A 5,398-nucleotide genomic window follows, 5' to 3' on the forward strand; every position below is an offset into this window, starting at 1 on the left:
CAAATATATTTAACCCATATTTGAAGATGATTTTAAATATTTCTTCAGTTGTGCCAAATAAAACCACAACAGAGTAACCTAGAAAATGCTTTGCTTTTTGTTAGCCTATTTTCTAGTCTCTGGATGATCTGTCTGTTTGCTGCTTCCTAATGTTTACTTCTCCGTTAATTGAGAAAACCTGATGCAATAGAGCATCGCAAAGATGAAACAGGATAGTCTTGACAACATGAACATTGAATGGAAGGTTTCAGTTCATGTCTGAATGCATACATACATAGATACGTTTAACTTGAATATTTCAGTATTCTAGAGCTGAGTAGTAATCTATAAAAACAATGAGAGGTTTCTTTTCATATGTTCACATATATCACCTTAGATATGTGAAATGAGTTCAGAATAACCTACATAGAAACACTGAAGCATAAGATTCAAACTATTTATATAGTCCTATGAGGATGGATTCACAGGAGAAGGCCAATTCAGCCTCTTCCAATAGAAAGTCTGAATAGCCCCTCAGTCCAATAGATTAAAAAGTAACTGAAGATCTCTCTAGTATCCATCCAAAATTAAGTATTACATTGTAGAGTTTAAGCTGGATGCATTTTTTGTTCTCACGTGGTTTAAGAAATCAAAGGAATGTATCAAATTTTTGAGAAAAATCTTTATGCAAAAGTTACTAGTCTTCTTGAACTGGTTTTCTTTTTTTGGCATTGTACACTAGTAATGAAAAGAACTTTATTAATTAAAAGTAATGCAAATGCTGTATTGAGGGGTTGGAAACTCGCTGCATCTGAGCCTCATTTCAAACCCTCTGAGAAGATCAGAAGAACGGTAATGTCTGGGAGTAGCACTAGCACAGAACACAGATGCAGCAGGATATGTGACAGTCTTGCTCATTGTCCCTACCGCAGCAGCTCCTCCTCCGCCTGCGGTGTGCATGCTTACAGTGGAAGTGTGTGTTGTGGAGCTACTGTTCAGGTGGCAAGTGTTGCTTTGTCCTCATGCTGCTGCCAGATGTGGAGGATATGGGGGGGGGGCCTTTGAGAAGGACATCAAGAAGTGGGGAGAAGGGTACATGTCTCCCCATGCCAAATACTGTGCTCTAGCCTGCTGTTCAGAGCTAAATGTTGCCCATTGGACCTCTGCTGTGACTTTTGCTCTGTAGTACATTTTTAATAAATACTTATTTAAGAACAAACTGGCATTGCAAGTGTTTTTAATTGTTCTTGTGCTACACAAATCTTTCTCTCCGTTAAGAACTTGTTTGTGACTGGGAAGGAGAGCGTTGTTTTTCATATGAAACAGCATTTGGGCTGACATTCCTGCTGTGGTAAAATCTATAAATGTTTGTTTTTTTTCATACTACAGAAGTACAAGAATAAAATTAGTAATGCTGTTTAAGTAGGATATAAATAGAAGGCTAGGCTTGTGTCTACAAGGCTTCCCATAAGAGCCTGTTCATGTGGTGAAAACCTATATCGCAGTTTCTTTAACTAATTTTCCTATTGCTGTTTATAATTTAGTATGAAAAGTTTGAGGTGCTCCAGCTTTAAGCCACGTGTTTGAAATGTATCTGCCTCTGTCTATACAACAGTGTTTCCCAGCCCTCTCCTGGAGGCACACCTAAACCAATTGGGTTTTAAGATGATCCATAATGAATATGCACGAGAGAGATTTGCATACTTTGAAGACCCAGGGGTATGCAAATCTCTCTCATGCATATTCATTGTGACAATCCTGAAAACCTGACTGGATTGGTGTGCCTCCAGGAAAGGGTTGGGAAATGCTAATGTACAGTACTGCACCCTCCCCCACCCCTTGAAGAAATTAGAAGTTTATTATTGTATTATTCTCTGCAATTGGAGGCTTTGGTGGTTTGTCCAGATCAAATAACTCACCTGGTAAGAGGGGGGGAACTTAGACCAAATTGGAATTTCTGGTAGTTTCTCTTTTAAAGGGCTCTGCCTGTGCTGAGCACTTCATTATTTTGCTGGTAGTAGCTGAGCATTCGGTGATGACCACATTGGCATGGTACAGGCTGACATCACTGCTCATTGCTATAGTACAAAATGAAAGTTCTTAGCCACAAGCTAAATCCCAGGTCACTTAAACCTGGAAAGAGCAATTCTGAAACTGGCTGCAGCCTTGCAAGCTCATTTAAAAAAAAACAAAAAACTCCTTGCATAGTTTCCATTTGAAAATGAAGGCAGACATGCACAATGTGAGTATGAAGCACCTATGTACTTTAGGGCCTGTATGAGAACAGGTGTAAAGATGTGCAGAGATCTGGAAATGCCATTTCTGTGTGTAGTTTTGACTGCCTGACTTATCCCTGCCTCTCTTGTTGTGAGAATATAAGTACATGCACTTTTGGAAAAGGTGTGTACTTCTACCTATTCTGAGCAGATACCAGGGAGGAGGGGAGAAGAGATGACAGCCGCGAAGCAAAAAAAAAAAGCGAAAAAAGCAAAAGTAAGTCGCTTCGCCGCTTCACTCTTCCCTCCTCCCGGAGCAGGGCGCGAAAAGCAGCCTTGCTCCGGGAGGAGGGAAGCGGCGAAGCAACTTACTTTTTGCTTTTGGTTTGTTTTTTTTTTTGCTTCGCCGCTGTGTCTCTTCTCCTCCCGGAGCAGGGCGCGAAAAGCAGCCTTGCTCCGGGAGCGTACAATTGGCCGCTCAAGACGTGGCGTCACATCCCGTAACGCCAAACGTCGTGACGTCACATCTTCAGCGGCCAATTGCAGCTTTCCCCCATGCAGGCGGCCATCTTTGTCTTCATCGGGAGAAGCTATGATCGTGTTCCTGCTGATGGCTTCAAAAAAGTAAGTTCTGCAGGCGTCCAAAAGCGACTTACTTTTGGGATCTTGACAGATCCCAAAAGTTAGTCGCTTTTGGAAAAAAACCAAAATTGTCGCTTTTTGGAAAAAAAAAACCAAAATTGCTTTTGGTTTTTTTTTTTTTTTTGCTTTGCTGCTGTGTCTCTTCTCCTTCTGCCGGAGCAAGGCTGCTTTTCGCGCCCTGCTCCGGGAGGAGGAGAGACACAGCGGCGAAGCAAAAAAAAAAAACAAAATTGCTTTTGGTTTTTTTTTTCTTCGCTGTTGCTGCGCTGTTGCAGTCTCCGTGGCAGCCCCACTCCGGACATCGGAGGGGGGCTGCAACGTTTTTTTCGCTTTTTTTTTTTTTGGCTTTGGGAGCAGGGGAGAGGACTGGGGCTGCCACGGAGACCGGCACCCATGATCGCGGCCAGGGCAGGTGAGCGGGGGCTGGGGGAAAGCTTGCCACCTACCCTTACCCCTGCCTCTACCGCAGGGGTCAGGGTAGGCGGTAAGTTTGCAGGTTAAATGCGCGACAAAACGGCAGGGAAAACTAGCGATAGTCGGGGCGCGGGTTACGGGCTGCTAGGGAATAGCTAATTCGCTCGTTTGCATGCAATATGCATGCCGCGTGCGGAAGGGGTTGCCCGGGGAATTTAGGACGTGGTAGGAGTAGGTTAAAGGGGATTCGGGATCGCAGGAAGGGCTAACGCGGCCGGAAAGTGAGTAAAAAGCGGCTTAGGAGCAGGGTAAACGCGGCCGCACTTTACAGGATAGACCCGCTTGTGATTATTACCTAGAACGGGCATTCCTAACCTTTTAGGGAACATGGACCCCTTTTCAGCTTCAAAAAGTTTCATGGACACCACACTTCTCTCTAATTTTTGTGTGCCATAACAAAAGAAAGAAGGAGATGCATTCCAGAATAATTCATAATGTATAAAACTTTAATCTAAACTGAAGATGTAGGGAAGGCAGTTTCCAAAGCAATTTAAAAATTGCCCGCAACCTTCAGTTTTGAGGGCAATCTACCTACCAATCCAATTGCAATGGGGGAAAAGAAGCAAGTTAAATAAGGCCAGGTTGCCAACTTGGTATGACCTGGCAGAAAATCAATGAGTACTTGCAGTCCTGCAATCTAATTTTCATAGGGAAACTGTCCACAGAGTTTACTTTTGAAAACTCAGCTTGATGGATGAAAGCTTACTAGTCTTGTACCTGTGAACTCTTCCATTGCTTTGAAGCAGGTGCAAAGTACATGCATGAAAGTATGCACACAGACTTCAAAATTAAATCTCTGGATGTACTTTCCCTCCCCCAACCTATCCCTGCTTCTTTTATCTCCTGTAGTTAAAAGTATGCATGCTATTCACTAGGTATTTTTACTTAGTGAACAGCATGCATACTCGGTGGTGGAGAATCAAAAGGCCTTTTTACTTAGGTAAACAGCGTTTACCCATGTAAAGTTTTGAAACTTGCCCTTCCTGAAAATCAACTGCCTTTTACTCTGATTTTCTTTTATACTTTATTTTGTTATGATTCTTACAACTCCAGAAAATGACAGCCACAAAATTTAGATTTTAGAAAAGTGAAACAACCTGCTTTTCACAGGTAAGAGAGCAGGCTCGATATCTCTCCCCAACCCCCATAGAACAGTTTTTTTTTAATATACCCAAACCTGGCTGTTGTCTCATCCTCTCTTCCTTCATTCCTGGAGGTCATCTTTCCCTTCCTTCCCAGACCATGGTGGTCCCCTCTCTGTCCAGCCCAATTCCAGTGGGGTCCTCCTGCTGTCACTGAGAGGCTGCCATCCACTCTTCACTAAACCAGATCAATCATGGATTCTTCTCTTCCCCTCTTTCCTCCATTTCTTCATTCCTGCATCATTCCTTATTCCCTCTTTTCCTCTCATACTGTCAATCCCGGTCCTATTTTATCCTTTCTTCCTTTGAACCATTCTGTTCACTATTTTGGTACAGCTTTCCTATCCTCTATCACACCAGTGGGAGATGTTTCTCAGCAAAATAAACCATCTCTCCTCTACTGGTCTGAGTGTGCAGTAGAGACTGCAGAGGTTCTCACAACCACAATCTGTCTCGTCCACCCCCACTAACTTTGCAGCAGTGTGGATGGAAGCTCCTAATGGGTGTGAATGGCCCTGCTCTATCCCTCCTCATCTGCAGCAATTTGGGGTGAAGCTTTTAGGCCCCACTCTTCTACCCTGTAGTAGCAGCTCAGCTAGTCACAATAGCAGTCCATTCTTTCTCCCTACTTCAACTTTCTTGCATCCCTTCTGGAGGATCCCCTGGGATTGTCTTGGGTACCCCAGGTTGGGAACTACAGCTCTATCTTTATTACTCATTACAATGCCCGATGTGGAGTGAGAAGTAACTGATGGAGCTGCTTGGCAACAATGAACATAATGTAATCAAATTTAACAATCAGTGAAGGGAGTACAAAGGAAAACTACTCTGGTAGCATTTAACTTTAAACAAGGAGCATATGATAAAATGAAATTAGAAAAAAAGCAAAAGGAGCAGTTGCAAAGGTTAAAAGTTTGCATGAGGCATGGATGTTTAAAACCACCA

This window comes from Rhinatrema bivittatum, chromosome 2 (assembly GCF_901001135.1).
Source record: "Rhinatrema bivittatum chromosome 2, aRhiBiv1.1, whole genome shotgun sequence".
Classification (NCBI taxonomy): Eukaryota; Metazoa; Chordata; class Amphibia; order Gymnophiona; family Rhinatrematidae; genus Rhinatrema; species Rhinatrema bivittatum.